At 41.8% G+C, this 19214-nt stretch overlaps 1 protein-coding gene across 2 annotated transcripts in view; it reads right to left on the bottom strand.

Moving 5' to 3' along the window:
• Positions 1 to 19214, bottom strand: part of arhgap21a (Rho GTPase activating protein 21a) — a 101671-nt gene that overhangs the window by 76779 nt on the left and 5678 nt on the right. The window lies entirely within an intron of this gene.

The following is a 19214-nucleotide window of genomic DNA, read 5'->3' as shown; positions in this document are numbered from 1 at the left end:
ATCACACATGGACGATTCATGCATATTTGTATAGTGACCCGACTACATAAAAAGGTCTATTTTAGGCCAGGAAAATAAAAACATTGCATGCTCTGTCCCTCAAAAAACATAACAAAGACTAATCCTAATCCCTCAGACATTTTTTAAACCACTGAAGGCGTGTGAAAATTGGGAAATATCAGTGACAAAGTTGGTAAGTTGGCAAAAATTACATAAAGTGAAGGGTAACAATCACTGCTACTGAGCTCAGTGTCACACCACATTTTGTAAATTGAACCCACATTCTCTGTATGAGGTTATGAACTGCTCTGCTTGGGGTGAGCTTTGAGGAACAACCTGTGTGTGTGACCCAGACGTTTCCTGTAGCGCGGATGTGTTGTGACCTTCAGCCAGAGTGCACGTCTTCACCCCGATAGGCCTGCACGAGTATCAGCCCAACAGGCCTGAGCTGAGAATGAGACAACAACAGTCCCCGTAATGTGACACCTCAACATCAAGGGAGAGAGGAAATGGGAGATTAGTACTACAGTATCCAGGTAACAGTCATAAACAGTGCCAAAGCACAACTGAACTCAGAGCGAATCAAAGCCCTGGACCGCATAATGATACGCAGACAAAGACCAGCTTTTGTGGTAGTTAACCAACTGAATGGATAAAATTACTCACTGTGTTTGCGTGCTTGCTGTATGTCGTTATGGCGGAAAGTGAATATTACACCTGCCAGTAGAATCGTTCATTCAGCCACTTTTTGGCTACTGATCTGCACTTTGCTTCACAAAATTTCCTTAGCCAACTTCTTCCTTTGATATTCATTCAATTGAAGACTCAAGATTCTTTATTTGTCACGTGCATGGTTATACAGGTATAACACGCAGTGAAATGTGACCTGATACGCTCCTCGACTGTGCAAAGAAAAAAAGAGACAGACAGACAGAACTTTATTTGATATTGAGCAAAAGAAGGACGCGAAGCATCCACAAGACCACATTTCTACACGGATTCCTGGACTAAAGAGACTCAAGCCACATTCTGCACATACTCTGTCTTCAAAATCAAGATATTCTGCACTCATTGAACTCAGCAACTACATTTCAATGTACACCTACATCATTGCTGAGGCTATAAAAGCAAATCCTGTGATGATGTTCTCCAAAGGCACACAGTGCTCCTTTCAAAACACTCGGAACATGCAGTCTGATGATGGAAAATGTTTGCTTTTAAACCACTGGAAAAGTGTGAGCCTTAGAAATACATGAGCTGAAGACCGTAGGGCCAGTGTAGTGCGTGCTGTCCAACACAGGTCTCTGAGGAGGGTGACGCAATACAGGACGGGAGGGGATGTTGAGGAGAGAGGAGAGGGGGCTGAAGTATGTTGACTATTACGAGCTGAAACCCCCCCCCCCCCTCCTCCTGCTTCTCCACCACGTCCGCGGCAGTCCCACCCAACGCTGAGGCCCATCTGGAGTGCCTCGTGACCTGGCTGATTAAAAGCAGTTGGGGCCTTCAGTGAGATACGGCCAGTGGAATGTGGAGACTGTAGAAAAGGCCCAGAGTAAGTGTGTCTAAGAGGTGTGTAAATTCATAAAAATGTGTATGGGATATTCAATGTGCTCTCTGTGTGTCTATGCATCCATTAGAGCATTTGAATCACACATCTGTGAGCAGCCTTGCGTCCATTAGTGCCAGTCAACAGCAATCAATCAAATCTGAGACGAAGGGGCCCTGAGCTCAGCTGATGGATGGATGCCCCTCTGGGACTGATTGGCTGGCTGAATGGGAGCATCTCTGCACCAGAATCACAGCTCTGTGCCTTACTGTTCCTTGACCCTGTTAGCCTACACATAATGGCTCCTGCACATCCAGTGTTTAGGATTATGCCCATTGGCCTCCATCAACAGCAACTAAAAGTCTCCTTCCACATAGACTGAAGTGTTTTTCCTGCCTCTGCCTTCACTTTTTCTACCTAACCATCTGCTCCTCATCCACCCCAGACCTGCCAACCTGGCTTTCTACACCCTTCAAGCCACGAGCATTTACTAGCAGCACCCGTTGAGCAGCATCACCCTAGTTGAAATGGAAACCAGGCCGAGAGTCTCATGGCAGCCGCTAGAGCATGATATAAGAGCCCACGGTTGAGCTTTACTGCTCTCGTCCCAATAGGGGCTCCTCCATGCGGTTAATGTCAAGCTTAACATGTGTTTTACGGCTTAATTGAATAATGAAGCGATGAGAGAGGAGGAAAAACCACACGACCGAGATCTGCACCAAAAGGCTGCCAGAGGAGGATTGTGCGGTGAGAGACGAATACTTTGGTTTAAAAGCGGTGTTTTCATAACCGCTGTGGCTGTACGACTTGTCAGCGACACTTTCATTATCTCACTAAAAGTGAATCCTGCACAGAGCACCAAAACTGACCACCCCACAGCCCTCTGTCACAGGCCATCCATCAAAGTGATCACAAAAGCAACTGTTTTAAGTCTGCCATTATGATATTTAATTGAATCCATGCTTTCTAATTTAGTTTGCCTAATATAAGTCAATTCAAGCCAGGTTTTTCGCTAATGGGTTTTTTTTACCGTCCATCTGGCTGCCTGTTTTCTTCCCGTAACTGTTTGGATTTTTTTCCATCCTATCTGTACACAGTGTCTCCACACAATTATCAGTGAATAATGAAACAATGAAGCTGCAGGTGTTTCTTTACTTTTCTGGAAACTGGAAAACAGAAAACCAAAGCATGTTTCACTCTAATGAAAACATTCCTCATCAGTGTTTCACATAGATTAAAATTTCATTTATGGTAGCAGGCTGAAGCCCAATCATGCATTTTTAAATTAAATATTAAATACTGAATAAAGCATATATCATAACAACATAAAACAGAGCTATTCTTCCTGTTAAAAGGGAGTTTTTCCTTCCCACTGTTGCCAAAGCGCTTTATCATAGGGGGTCATCATAGGGGGTTTTCTCTCTTTTCTTTATATTATTATACGGTCTTTACCTTCCAATATAAAGCACCTAGAGGAAACTGGTATTGTGATTTCATGCTATATAAATAAAATTGGAAAATGTTTAATTAATCAGCTGACTCTGTGGTAAAAAATAATAATACTACTAATAATAATAAACCATTAAAAAATAATGGTTTGGGCAAGTTGGAGTTATTTTCCCTGTTTGTTGTGATCAGTGTTGTGGTCATTACATTAAATAATGTATTATGCACATTACACAGAACGATTTTCTTAAAAGTAATGCAAAAGTTATGTTACTTTCATGTTTCTCCATAAAATGACACAAAAAGCATCGTCTCACAATTACCATTTAACAATATAAACATCTAGGCTACAGTTCCACAAATCAACATAAATCCCTATGCTAATGAGGACATGCATATGATCTTTGTCCTGGTACTTTGGTAAGAACCCAAAGACAACAGCAAAAAGCAAAAATGAAAACCAGCACAGAGAGACTTTAAAGCAATCGCCACAATGATTCGACTTTAGAAACATGAATAGGTGGAAATGGAGGCTGCAGCCTGATTGTTCATCAGTTTGTTACCTGTTGAAGTTCAGGGTCTGGCTGCTGAGTGAGAAGCAAAAGCATGCCAGCGTAAACAAGAGGGGTCTGCTTAATGTATAACATAAACAACAAAAAAGGAAAAGAAAAATGTGATGTGAAATGCAAAATCCTATTTGATTTTTGCATGCTATGGTTAAAGAGACTCCAGAGCAAACTGAGGATCGCTCTCACCAGCTGCACTCCATGACACTGGAGTAGGAGTTCATGCAACCAGGATCAAGATACTCTAAGAAAATGACTGTTACTACCAACATCAAGGAACCCAGTAAAACAGCAACCAGGTCAGGCTGCTAGCAGGTGCTACCTGGTTAACATTTAGGAGCAACTGAAATGTGGGTCACTCTTTTGGACCAAATGGAAAATTTATTTAAAATGCTAAAATTTACCCATCTATCCATTTTCTACCACTTACCTGGTCCAGGTTACAGGGGGGAGCAGTCTAAGCAGAAAAGCCCAGGTCTCCCTCTCCATGGCCGCCTCCACCTCCTCAGAGGAGACATAGAGGCATTCCCAAGCCAACAGAGACAAAATGCCTCACTCAGGTCCAGGGTTTTCCAGGACGCATCCTAATCAGATGCCTGAACCACCTAAACTGGCTCATGTTGATGTCGAGGAGTAGCAGCTGTATTCTGAGTCTCTTCAACCTAACTCTGAGGGAGACTTACATTGTGCTTAAAAGAAAGCTTATTTCTGCATCTTCTACCCACAAACTCATCCTTCTAGTGACTACCAGAGCTCGTAGCCACAGGTGAGGATAGCAACGCAGATTAACCAGTAAATTAACAGTTTGCCTTTTGCACTCAGCTCTCTCCCCACCCCAACAAAAAGGCACACAACTTATACTGCACCAATCCACTTGTCAGTTTCCCTTCACTTCTGAACAAGACACTGAGATGCTTACATTTTTTTCAATTCAATTCAATTTCGATTCAATTTTATTTATATAGGGCCAAATCACAACAAAGTGACTTGCAAAATCTATTTAGGCAGCCATTAATATACCTCAAAAGCCTGGCTAAGTAAACTGTATGGGTGGGAAAACCCTACTTCGTATACAATGTACAGTATTCATGTACATATAATAGTCTTTCAACCTGTCATGAAAGACAAGACAACAGTGATGACAATGAGAATACACAGTAACCTGACAGGACAGGAAGTGCTGACTAAGTTGCAGCCTTGTCAGTTTTTACCTCAGCTGACCCTGAACAAATAATAAAACATGTCGCAGCAGCATCTAGTTTGATTTACAGGCTGCAGACACATATCTGGAGTTCCTGGGTTTCCGTGCATTTCAACAAATCACTCTGTCAAGGAACCTGCACCGACTGCAGCCAAACACTGCTGCTGCACGTTTACAGTCTGCACGTAAATCCCTAAAATTGAACAATTTCAATGAGAAATAATGTCACACAACAGCGGAATTAAATCACTATTAGGTCAAACACATGCAGGATCATCTGCAGCAACAAAACAACACACAGAGAAGCCATTTGGCAGATGGATCAGGGACTGTGAAGGAGCAGAAGTAAACGCAGCAGGTCTCCGGGCCATGATGGCCACACCCGGGCCCAGCTGGAAATGATAAAGCCTCGTGCTCCTCATCTCTTTCACTCCATCTCTGGTCCTGTATTGTTGCCCCTTCTCGCTGCTCCTGACAGCAACTTTAGATCTCAGTCTCTAATTTTGTGTCTCTTTCCCTTTGCACTTCCATTCCTTTTGTCTGCTCGCATCGGATGGTTTTCCAATCATCTGTGGGCCCCATATTACAGAGCGGGAGTGTCCACTGCATTCTCCATCACCACAGTAAACACATAGTCAACCAGTGAGCCACCCTCTCTGGCATGCACAGGCCTCTTTTAAAAAAAAAAGAAAAGAAAAGAAAACACAGAGCGAGAAACAGATGGATGTCGTTTGCGCGATGAAGACAAACAATGGCAGTGAAATAGATTTCAGACTGCCAAAAAATAGCAAATTTAGCCCCATCTTCCTCTTGTGACCTCCCCTATGACACTGTCAAATTGGTTTTGGTTGCAATTCATCACTGCTGATTAATAAATCAGGGATCAGCCAATCTCTGACATGCTATCAAAGGACCATAGGTGTGGAAGTGCTCTGAATGCTAATGCAGTATCATCTCATCAGCATGAGAACAAAGCTGTGCTCACAGGCTGAGTGATAGGGGACAGAGGGCATCATTATCACTGTAAAGCCTGCACTGTTTGTGCTGCCTGCCAATCACGTGCTCTGGCTTTGGACCGGCAGCCAATTAGCGCTTCGTTTACTGCGATGCCTCAGGGTTGTGTGAGGAAAACACAAAAATATGCTGGGCTCACCATTTTATGGAAGAGGAGAGAAGGAGGACGTGGTTGGGGTTTTGATGCTTTAAATTACATACTGAGAGGGGAAAAAATCATCTCAACTTATTCATTTATCCATCTCAGCTAAATCAGCCACTGAGGAACAAGGGTTTCATGGAGAGGGTGACCGACACACACCAGTGATCTATAGATTCTCTGTCAGATGGATTATCACTCCTCCTCTGCCCGTCTTGTATGACGTAACTGCTCTTAGTGGGCTGCCTGAGTTTAAATATACAGTGTGCATTTACAGAAAACAAACCCACACAAATAAAAATCAGTATAATCAGCATTTCTTCTCCATCATATGGGTGATATTAATAACATCACCTCAACAGATCCTGAGGGGCGGTCAAAAAGGCCAGTGTGCAGTGTGTAAACAAAACAACACCTTCTCACAATCACACGATCGCACATACATGCATGCTCACACAGCTCCACCCACTGGCGACGCTCCTCCCAGCCCTGTCTGCATTGCACCAAAGAGAGCTGCATCTTGTCCAAGCAGGTTTTTCACCCAAGCCAAGGAGTCTTAGCAGCATCCAGACACGTCCTATTCGCATCCTGCACTCTGCCTCTAGGAGACTGTTGCTCTTGATTAAACTCAAAAGAAGAAAGGGGTCTACGCTTTCAAGGATGAGGCGTTTGCTGGTTTTGCTGATTTTTTTCAGCTCCACAGAGACCCGTAGAAACAGCATCCCTGTTTCTTTTTACGGCAGCACTAAGTACATATGTCGGCAGGATTATGCGTCTGTGTGGTTGCGTGCGGAGGGGGAGTGAGTGAGGGGGTTATTGTGGCAGTAAGGGGTGAATCAGCATTCTGTTCACACCGCTTTTCACTACAGCTGCTGAGGACTCAAAACCAAATTTGCGGCAGTTTGATGCAGCAGGAGTAACACCAAAGGATGCAAATGTTTCCTTTCTAGGTATCAGACGTGACCTAATTTTGTGCGAGAACAAAAAAAGTATAAGTCGATTCATGATATTCTGTTACTTTAGGAATGATTTGATGTTGCTAGGCTGTTTAGCTGTGTTTTGTGCTCAAATGAGCACAATTGTGTGCCTCCAGCGAGCACTGCTTGTAACAAAACCCTGTTAAAATGCTTCTACTGTCATCTCCAAGGTTCATGCACCCATAGATAAACTATCTTCACACACAGGGTTTTGTTACAAGCAGTGCCCTTTGCATGTAAACATTAACCAAGTGGCTCCATAGTATAGTGGTTTACACATTTGCCTAACAAGCAAAAGATCCTCGCTTCAGTTCTGGGAGGAGACACGTATCCCTTTGGGGTTGTTTCAGGAAGGGCATCCTCTCCTAAATCACACACCCAGAGCTACCTGCTATGGCAACCCCTTGTGAATAAGGAAACAGCCAAAAGTGGCTTATATTTCTAGTATGTAAACATTAACCTGTCTCAGTGGGAGGCATTGCCTAATGGTTTCATGCCTCAGTACGCCCAATGTGGTCCAAAACTATAAGTGAGCAGTTTGGTGTTGGAGGTAATCTTCGAAGAATAGCTGAATAGTTTTCAGTGAAAATCAATTTTTTTACTGGAAATGTCCACTACCACTTGTTGAGCAGCACTTACTGTTGATTAATTATTTATATAAGCAATAGTTTGAAATATTACCCTTTTAGCCCTAACCTTTTCAAAGCACAAAACTGTCAGTTTCAGCTTGCTCACCTTTATCAAACAGAAAAAGCAACATGTTTTACCACTTCAAGTCAACATCTTTCACAGCTCAATGAGCTCAGCGGACTATTGAAACCCCAGCAGAGACTCCTATGGTGGCATGTGGACTGCACTAGGCTAAACACATCACTTTAATACACGATGTTGTCTTCCACAGTGTCTTTTATCCTATCTTCCATCCACAAGATGATTGCCCCTCCATGAGCCGGGATATGCTGGATGTTTCTTCCTATAAAAGGGAGTTTTTCCTTCTCACTGTCTCCAAGTACTTGCTCATAGGTGGTCATCTGATTGCTGGGGTTTTCTCTCTACTTTTGTACTGTCTTTAACTTACAGTTAGCTAGTATAAAGCGCCTTGAGGTGACTGTTGCTGTGATATTGTGCTATAAAAAAATAAAATTGAAATTAATTGAATTGACATTTATATCAGTTTAATAAGACAAAAACAAAGCATTTTTCTGTTGTACAGTTCTGCCTGAGTGCTGCTACAGCCTACTACCAGAATCTTTTCCTTTTCTAGCTCCTTTCATAAACATTAAGTCAGTTAGAGCCATGAAAAATGTTCTCTGCTGGGGATGAGTATGAAAATCCACTCTTACAAAATTATGTGTAGCAGTAATGTCAACAACCCTCCCGTCCTCTCTTTTAGTGTTATTATGAATACCAAGTACAGTCAGTCCACCACAGAAGGGCACATTCAAACCAAAAACCTTTGGTTGAACAACATGTTTCCTTCAAATGTGTTGCAATGCTGTGCAGCAGGATTTGAGGATTTGTTTTTTTCTTCTTTCGTGGGAGTGTCAGAAGTGTTACCCAATCGGCAGCGACGTATATACACGCACATATATATAAACCCACAGATATTAACCTAGAAGTAAAGGGGATTTGCTCCCAGTAGTGCCTTGTTTGCATAACTTAAGTGCTGTTTAATTTAATAAAATGTTTTCCTTTTTTTTTTTTCTTGAGACTGAATGCAGCCCAGGTGCTGGAAACCCTAGATACCCCATGATGGAGGTTTTAATTCTTTAAATTACTTACTAAGAGGGAAAAAAAAATCTCAAGTTATTCATCAATCCATCTTAGCTAAATGAGCCACTGAGGAACAAGGGTTTCATGGAGAGGGTGACCGACACACACCAGTGATTTATGGATTCTCTGTCAATCAAACCTATCACTTCCAAAAAACAGAAATTATATAAAAATCATCAAATACTGAAAATGTCAATATTTTCACATTATTTTCTTCTTCTAGTGTTGATGACAGAATGCTAGAAAGTCTCAGAAAACAAGTGATTAGATGTATCCTCCACCTTATGATCTAAGTTCAAGGAATCAAATCCTTATGAATGACTGATTTTATGCCTGAGACAAGCACATGATCAGACTATGTCATCATGAGTGTTCGGACATTTCAGGCTGAAAAAACGTAGTTGAACAGATAAACAAGTTTCTCTCTCTTTTTTTTTTTTTACTGACATGCTCAAATTGTCAAGCATAATAGTTCAACATAATTCGAGAGTAAAACCTCAAGCATCAAACCAAATGAGCAGACAACTATGCGCTTCTTCATTAACAAACATAAAGATTTCCCCGAGGAAAATGCATGCCACAGAGGCACATGTGCTAGCATGGGGCTGATTAAAGTTCTGAAGTCTGCTCGGAACTGATTTGAAAGTTTTATGACTCCCCTTCCCTCCCTTTTTCCCGCCTCATCTCACTGCCCCTCGGCTGCTTTCATATGCTAATGGACGGGCAATTGTGCGGGCCAACAGCCTGGAATTCCTCTCCACAAAGGAGAAATGGAGATGGAAGGAGAAAGGAGAGAAAGGGACAGACGGACAGAGAGAAAGACCAGCCGACAGTGGGCCGACACACATCAGACGCTGAAAAGGGGTTTACTGCAAGACCACACGAAGCCAAAAAAAAGGTTTTCTACTCAAGTGTATGCCAGTTTAATTATGTTTAGAGCTATTAACTAATCTGCAGCTTCCTGCTGCCATTAATTAATTAAAACCTCAGCCCCAAGAAGTAGTCAAAGTGCATTAACATACCCAACACCTTGAAATAAACCATCGCATTTAACTTATTATTAATATACACAAGGATCTGCTGTTTAGGAAAATCATTTTACTAATACTACTAAAATACCAATAAAAATACTAATAAAGCTTCATGGAGCGCTTGGAAAGCCCTTCCTCTGGTTTTGGGTGTGGTCCATCAATATGGGGATGTCAGAGATGGCTTCCAACACACCAACAAAAAAAGCCATCCCCCCACGTGTACAGCTCAGAGCCAGAGGCATCCAAACAAAGACAGTGCGGATATACACAGCGCCCTTACATCCAGTCACCTCACCAACCCCTTAGAGAAAAGAGAGCAGGTGGGCCAATTAGAGTCCCCAGGGTCCCCCCACCCCCAATGCAAGCAAGGCCCTGTATAATTGCTTTCCTCATCGATGAATTATTAATTCTAGTTGCTCTTTGAGGTCTTTTGACAGCGTAAGGTCGTGACAGTGTGCCCCCATGACACATACACTCTCATGTTTAACCCCCTAGTGCCATGTCAGAAGTACTCCTCAGACCAAAGTGAGGTGAAACATCCAACCAGCCAAGGTGGAACTGATGCTACCTACGACTGGTAGTTGCTTTAGTTTGTATGCATATTAAAAGAGACTTAAACCTAAAGACAAGAGTAACAGTTTTTACTCATAACAAGTTTTTAAAATAGTGAAACTGAAAAAACCTAAAAAAAAAAAAAAATAACACTATGCTGTTTGATGAAGTTTTTTTTTTTTTGTTTTTTTATCAACATCAACACATCTGCATGATGCTAATAATCTACCAGTCTGTTAGCCACTATTAGCATAACACAAGCTACAGTAAATCTTTGATTTAACTATTGGAGGTGAGGCTGCTCAGAACAAAAGAAAATTATAATGAAGGGTTTCTTTCTGTTGCCTAATTGGCCTTTGGGGTATAATTATGCATGCAAAGATGACTGAAAAATTAAACCCTGCTTAAAAAATCTGGAAATGATTTTATTACAGTGCTGCATGAAACATATTTGTTGGGCATCAGATTTTTTCTAGTAGTATAAAAAAAACCATAATCTCAAAACAACATATATGACCTTGACCTAGAGTCCAATCTGGATGAGGACCCATCGGATGATTGTTGCATGCAAGTTTGACCAAATCCTTCCCAATACTGTAGGAGGAGTAGCAATGCATGTGAACTGTGGACAGATGGACAGTGGGACACTCCCAGGATACAAATGGGAGTTTGGCCAAAACCAGGATGTGTTTTTTACTGTGAATCTTGCATCTTGCGAGCCACAGAAGGTCTACAGCAGCAGTGATTATGTTCATCTTCAAAAACACTGATACAACTTTTTAATCTTCTAACAGCTCTGATAACCAAACACTCTCTTTCCTTCATCTTGGCTCAAGTGAATCTCAACAGGGCGGGCTTCACGAAGGAGAGTAATCAATCTTGTTTCCATGATAGTTGGACCCCAGGAAGCCAATTGTAATGTGAAAATAAAATGTGATTAATTGGCCTAGTCCTAGTTGGAGTTAAGGTGCATTGTTTGGTGAAAAAAATTGGCATTCGTAGAATAAAACGGCAAACAACCATAGTTCTGCTGGAGAAATTCTATTTCTAAATGTCCATCACAAAGGTTACAGCACTTGTACAAAGGTCCAAGTAATGGCCTCTCAGGAGGTTTTCATATACATAACACTCCAGTAATAAGTAATATATGGAAACAAAAAGAACCAAAAGTAGGCTATATTACCAGCTACTCTCACTGTCACACAGCTGGTCAACTGTTGGTTTCAGAGGGTTACAGATGTCGCTCCCGTATCCAATGCAGTATAGAGGGGAGGTTGAAGGAGTTTCCAAAATTAGGAGTAGATCCAACAGCTTTAACTTAACCCCATCTGGTGCCTGAAAAACTTTCTTTTACTTCTTTATTTAGACATGCGACTGATAAAACACAATGTTTAAACAACATGACATTAATTTCAAGTGTTATCTGATGTATAAGTGTTTAATTCAAACCTGTTAAGAATAAAGCAATCCCCCAACCAAATAATAACTTTGAGATAGTCTTTGATTATTTGTTTAACTTGAATATTAATAGTGCCGGGGCCTCACAGTTATTTGGTGGCAGTGTTGTTGATTCCCTGGCCTCTCTCTCGTAGTTTCACACCAGGTGTGAGCCTGTAAATATTTTATGGAGCCTCGGTGCTGTGCTACTGGCACACAAAGGCTGTTTTCAGCGCCCTGGACAGCAGCGGCTCTCTGGAAACAGAGGCCTATCAGTTCGGCTTGGGACGCAAACAATTTTCAGCGCAGCTAAAATTAAATTAGGGGAAGGGGCAAGCCAGAGAGCAGAGCTGCCACATTGCTCAACACGGCAAGACTTCTTTAGTCCTCACATCAGGCATTCCATGGCAAAATGAAAAAAGGGAGAGGGGAAAAATGCATGAAACAATGAGCTGTCTGTGTGGGTATCCAGTGAAAAAGCCTAAGAGGCATGTCAGAGATATGAAGGGTTTGTTATGGTGCCAAGTTGACTTCTCTGCATGTAAAGACAGATGGATCCAAACTAGATAACACAGAAAACAGCATTGTATGGACGAGACATCCATATTCATATACTTGGATGTCCTGGCGCTTACATCATTCTCTCAACATAGGACGACTTCACCCTTTACTAGACATCCCACCCCCATTAAAGAGTAAAAGTACAACTTCCTCTAGATTTCAGCAGCCAGGCTTTGATTCTAAGCTAACCCGATAAGTTTATTCTTCACTTTTGAACACCAATCAAGAGTATTTTTTGCATTTACAAATGAGCCCGAATCAATGTTGGGCGATATGTTGAAGCCGGCCACCGCATTACGGTAACTGCCGATAGAGCTAGCAGCACACAGACGCAGCTAAACACCTGGCATGTGCTCTCAGATAGCTTGTAAGCTCAGTCTGCATGATAACGTTGCCAAAAATTTGGAAAATGCCTGTTTCATTTGCTGCTTCAAGCTAAATTTTTAAAAAAAGTTGTTCAGCATTTTTTTCAGTCTTTTTCTATAATTTTAAGGTTATTTTGCTTTCTCCAATAGCTATATAACAGTGATATTCACATTATCCCAACACCTTTGCTTTAAAATATGTCCAGCATTATCTTTCCACCTGAATTTATAGAATCAACAAAAATTTAATTTAAAAAAAAAATGCAAACCAATGCAAGAAAACAACCATCATCATAGTAATTGATGCAAAAAATGTACCACTGCTCCCAACTGGGTCAGTATTTCTCTTATCGCGCTTATCGTATTCAATCTAGTTTTTCCTCCACAGTCCTTCCAATAAGTTGTGCTGGACAGAGAATACTTCTTATTAAATCACTTCGTAAGACTGATTTTATAAAACCAAGTTTAGCGTCGAGCCACCTGAGGCTACACGAGGCACTCTGTCTGCAAGAACAGGGACACTCAGAGGTCAGCATGCCGAGCACTCCACAGTCTCTAATTCCACACTGCACTTCTGAATGAATGCTGGCTATTAATACCCGAAATGTCAGGGATGCCTTTGCTGGAGAACTCCAGAGAGAAACAGGGGCTAGGGAGGAAGGCGAGTTCGTAAAGAAGAGTAAGGAGAGGTGACTGATATCTACAGGTCAAAGTAATGCTGCTGCATGACTGCTGCAATGGGAATGACTCGCGTAAGGGAACTATGTTAGTCTGATAGCTAAAAACAGCCTTACAGCAAGATGGCTCTAAATATTGTTATAATACCAAAGAAAAAAGAAAAGAGAAGACTGACCTGATTGCTCCAGGCGCAGTACAGATCACAGATCAACCTCCAGTTGTTGTTAATCATACAGTCGAGAACTTTAAGATGAGCCATTATCACTGAAGAAACATGAGCCGCCCAGACACCTGCCCCTCAGCTGTGTGTACCATACCCCGCTGTGCCCAGCGGCACCCTGCTGGCACCGTCGCTACTTCTTCTCCACCCCGGAGAGGCGAGTGCGAGGAGCCGAGAGAGAAGCATCAGCAGAAGGGTACGTCCACGTGCCCATCTGCAAGCCCAGCAGGTACCCTGTCAGCTGTGGCCATCGCCCCAGACACGCTTAATGAACAATATGTTAATGATTCAGGCTGCACAGAAACTCGGGGGATTATCTTTGCATTTAAAAGAAAGAAAAAAGAGAGAGGAGTAGGAGAAAAGAGTTAACAGCATGCTGACCGGCGGCGGCGACGCCTAAAAGACAACGCAGAAGGATGCGCCTCTCCTTGCTATGCGCCTCTGCGTTTTGCTAGGCTCTTTTTGATGTTCTCTGTCTCTCTTCCAGGCTGGCTGTGCCTCCCGGTGCTCATCTCTGCAGTGGTACCAGGCACAGGCAGCTTGAGATTGAGAGCGGCACAGGATCACTCTTAATCTACATGCATCAGGCCACAATGCAGGACAACCAAATGACTACCCTCCTCTCTTCCTCTGCCTCCTTAAAAGTCTCTGTCTTTGACTTGATCCATATCTTCCTCTGCAGTCTCATACTGAAGCTCAATTAAATGCTTGTAATACCTAAACAGGGCACAAGATATTCTGCAAGAAGGTATAGTAGGGAGGCGCTATGCAGGCGCTCTGCCTCAATCTGAAAACCTGAGTGATGCTGCACTTTGCCGGCAATGCGGGACGCTGTGCAGCCTGAGTTATTTATTTCATTACTCTGCAAAAAACTCTTCAGACTCCCTGACAAAAGGCTGGAGGAGTGCCGCAGCCCCCACCCTCACAGAGCAAAGTCCCACCTTGCGCTCTTAAGTAAATGAGCGTCCAGTTTAAGACTTCCTCTCGCTGTGGGATATCAAAGAAATAAAGCTTTTAAAAGAAAGAAAAAGTATGCAGTGAATCATTTTAACATGTGAGAAGACAGAATCTGCAAACTACTGGATGCCAGTAAACAGCTGCCTGGGACTACTTATGTTTCTTCCACTCCTTTGATGCTCTATGACGTCCAGATGCTTGTGACTGTGACAGCCTGCTTCATCAGGGAGATGCATTAAATCCACTTCAAATGAGAAACGCCATAACTACAAAGCAGCCTGAGGTGGGATTTAAAATATTCATACATTTTTAATAAAAGCTTCTGTTTTTCTCCTTCTCTAAAGATTGCAAAGCCTAAGCAGGAATTATAATTAAACGTGTGCAAAATTCAGAATATGTAATCCATAAAATTATCGTGCCCTCATCTGAAAACGTTCAACTTTTGAGTGACATCTGCACACACAAGGGGACAACAGTGAACTGGCACCAACAGCAGCAGCAGTACTCCTTTCATATTTTTAAAAGAAGAGTGAGACAGCTTAAGTAATCATGCAGACATGAGACTGTGTCAGGTCAGGAGGCTACAAACACAGTCTGGCCCAAAAGGTCAGCCAAGTCCCCACACTCGACCGGAGACCAGACATGGCTACCCAAAACTCAGTGCTCACCAGCTCGGGAGATGAACACTCACTGGCTCTTCTCTGCTTTTTCCTCTGGGCTATAGTGCTATTTACCCACCTAGATTGCTCTGATATGAGTTTCCCTTTTTTAGGGATATCATCTATAGAGATGTCTACTAAACTTAATTAAAGGGGTGTCCACTGTGGGAGTTTGTGGTGAGCAATTTCATATAGGAACTATTTTCATTCTATCAAACTACAAAATCAACCTGTAACAAAGTGCAGACACAATAAGTACCTGAAACTGCAGTTCCTCACCTGGCCACTTGAGGCTTGCTTCAGTCACTATGGTCTCACATGTTAAAATGCTCAACGTTACACCAAAGCATGCTTATTATAGCCTAGTATGAAAAACTGTTTAGATCTATATGGATAACAACTATGCAACATGTGAATTTACTTATAATAATCCATGTGGATTTTAAGCCCAGCTTTAAGCATTTATAAAGTGTGGCCAGTGTGTGCAAACACAGTGTCCTAGGTCTCAGTACACTGTTTTTATTGTAATTATGTGACAAACATTACAGCTTATTGAGTCAAAAAAATTTTGCTTCAGTTCCCGTGAATTTCTTAGTCTGTTACTTACCATTAATGACCTATATCTGTGTCTATACACTGCACCCGTACTATTTATAAATGTACATTTTTAACCAGTTGCAGTGACTCTAGTAGTTAACTTAGTACCTCACCCTCTCACCATAATATGGTCACTTTCAGAACAAAAAGATAATATGTAAATAAGGATGAAGTCACAGTGGCTATCTCTATCTTTTATAGGCAGTCGATGGCATATAGCTGTGAGGAGAGGCTGACATTCATGGGAGTGACAAGATGTAAATGTAGATGTTTGGTGTGAAGTCTGCAGACTGGAATTAAAACATGCATATTTGATTTTACTGTGAAATTGCTTCTTTAAACTTACAGCTAACTTTACCTCCAGAGTGGAGGCACCAAATATGTCTGGTTAGCTTAAAAAAAATAACCACATGGGTGGAGGGGGCTTCTGTCAAGATGCTCAGCAAGACAAGCCAAAATATCACATAGAATAAGTCAAAACATGATGTCAGTCAAACCGTCCAGCTGTCTGCAGACTTCCTGGCGAGATTAAGGACGTCAAAGCCGATGTTTTGACATCTTACATTTAAAACAAAACACAACAAAATGCTTAAGAAGTCAGGGGGATTAATACAAGCAAATCTTCGACCAATATCTTCAACGAGGACTCACTGTTCCCACAATATCTAAATCTAGGCCAGGCAATTCTAATAAAGTGCGTCATTCCTTGGCGATGTTTCAAAAAAGTGAAATTACCTCTTAAAAGGCATCAAAATGTTTCTGAAAAATATTCTGAAAGCAGTTTGTGAGAGAGGACTTTGCATCAGTTCAGTTTTCCTTATAATAGCAGAATTTGTTTTAGATTTCTGGAAATTAAAGACCTCACGTTAGTCCAAATTATCTCATGCTGGAATAATTTAAAGCATAAAATGCTGAATTACTGACACACAACTGTCTAAATAACATCTAGACAGTAAACCGCTGTGACATAATGCAGCACCATGTGGCTCCAAAACTCCCCCCGTCACACGCCAGGAATAGTCCGGTAAAGAGCAAAAGCATGTGCCCTCCCCCCACGATGAAGCCAATATAATCCAATCAATTGTGAGTTATGGATCTCGTGGCGCTCTCACGCAGGCAGTGCCACACGACCTCGCATTCAAAACAACACACAGCGCATGTGTGTTCCACAGATATCCACGTTACCTCAGTTCACTGACGGAAAATAGATGAGGCCATCAGGAAGAGAATGCCATGAAAGTCACAAAAGGACACGAGGCTTATTGAGACAGCAGATGGATGAGGTGGGTTATTAACATCAGTGGAGAAGAGTTAATACACATCAAAATTAGCATTTTTATTCAGTCCAAATCCATCCAGATAGCTAATTTTTATAACTGCTAAACAGAAAATGCAGGTAAAGAAATCCCAAGGAGGTGGAGCAGGCGATCCGCTAAGAGGAAAGTACGTGGAAGTGCCTTTAGTCAAGAAACTAAACCCTCCCACGGTCCCAGCCCAAAAAATCATTGCGCTATGTATCATTAATTTGTGTATGTGAGTGATATTTAAAAACTGTACTTTATGTGTTCAAACTCAAACCTCAGACGGCAGCATGCTAGCTCAGGTTTAGTTCTGCTTGGACCAAGATGACAGTAAGAAAGTCGTTATTGAACAAGAAGGCTACGACAAATTAAGCCATTTGGTAACCTTAGTTTCAAGAAGCCAAACAAGAAAAAACAGCTGCAAATCAATTTGTTTTGTTAAGCTCTTTCAAAAGTTATTGAGTTATTGTGTTAAATAAACATGACGTCAATGGTGACCAGAATAATCTGATTATGACTTGTGCTGTGAGACATTAATAAGTCTAGAAAAGCACTGCCTAAATGCAGCCGATTTTACCCTGTGTAATGACTTCAGACTGCTTGTTCTTTCAACCTAACGTTTTAAGACTAATTTAGAAACACATTTGCTATTGTTTGTTTGTATAATGTGCAAAATGGTTTCATTGATTATTATTACATTTTTGTCAAAACAAATAGCTGATCAATCAGCAACACTTTCCAGTTCCACCAGGGGAACTTGAGGCGTTCTCAAGTTCCCCTGGTGGAAGCAGAACCTACTGAAGAGATTTTATATATATATATATATATATATATATATATATATATATATATATATATATATATATATATATATATATATATATATAAATATATATAAAATCTCTTCAGTAGGTTCTGGGTCTACCCCAGGGTCTCCTCCCAGTTGGGCGTGCCTGGAAAACTTCCAAAAGGAGGTGCCCAGGAGGCATCCAAACCAGATGCCTTAACCACCTTACTATCTCCTTTCAACATGAAGGAGCAGGGGCTCCGCTCTGAGACTTCTATCTGACCTCCCCACCCTGTCTCTAAGGCAGAGGCTAGCCAAACTTCCGACCTTTGTATTTGCAACTTTATGCTTTCGGTCATCACTCAGCTCTCACAAACATAAGTGACGGCTGGAACATAGACTCTCTGCTCTGGTAAAATCGAAAAAGACACGTTCCGCTCAATCCTCTCTTGACTAAAACTGTCTGGTACAATGCTTTTATTATTGATGACATTACACCAATCCGCCAGCCCAGCTCGTGCTCCACCTTTTCATCAGTCATGACTAAGGCATCCCCAGCAGCCAAAAGGTCATTCCCAGCTCCTTCTCCTGGGGATGCCACAACCCACTGGGACCACTTTTTTCCACCAAAGACCCATGGTCTAAAAGGTTCCCGTGTGGCCTAGCTCTGATTAAAATTATATTTAAGGCTTCAACAAACAAAAAACATCCCATATTCCCCAACTGTAAATTAGAGTATTAAATCGCAGAGGTTTTCTAGCATTAACTGTTAGCTTGTCATTTAGTAACTGTGGTCAAGAGTTCCTACCAGCAGCATGCATCCCGACAGTCTGGCAGGCCTGAACACCTGCAACAATAACTCGAAAGAACTATAAAGAAACTTTAAACAAACATAGAAAACAACAGGCAAATATTATGACTTCATACTTATTTGCCTGTTCAGTTGACATGCTTCCATGTCTCTCCTCTCACCCACCATGTGCATGCAGAGCAGCACTTGCACAGCTCACCTATTTGTCTTGTGTCACTCAGTTAGCATTATAGCAGACCGAGAGCGCTCCAGTATGTGCAACATTAAATATACTCACGCTGACCTCACCAGTTCCACTTATTTTTCTGTGAACAACTGCCAGACTGTGATCAAGAAGCTGTGTTCAGTTTGGTGTTGTACACTTTAAAGGCCATATTAAATAAACCTCCAACAGCTTCCAGTGGCTTTGCTGCCATCCATTCATGAAATCATTCCTTCATCAGAGTGCCCTTGTTCACTTCCACTGCTGATGCTAACAGGAAATAATGTGGTTTCCTGCCAAGACCTCAGAACCCAGACTAACACCACAGGTTACGATATGTATTCTGATAACAGCCTGTTACATAAGGTCCTTTCAAAAACAAACACTGCTAATG

Source organism: Astatotilapia calliptera, chromosome 9 (assembly GCF_964374335.1).
Source record: "Astatotilapia calliptera chromosome 9, fAstCal68.1, whole genome shotgun sequence".
Classification (NCBI taxonomy): domain Eukaryota; kingdom Metazoa; phylum Chordata; class Actinopteri; order Cichliformes; family Cichlidae; genus Astatotilapia; species Astatotilapia calliptera.
Note: the sequence above shows the minus strand (reverse complement) of the source record. Positions and strands in the feature narration are given on the sequence as shown.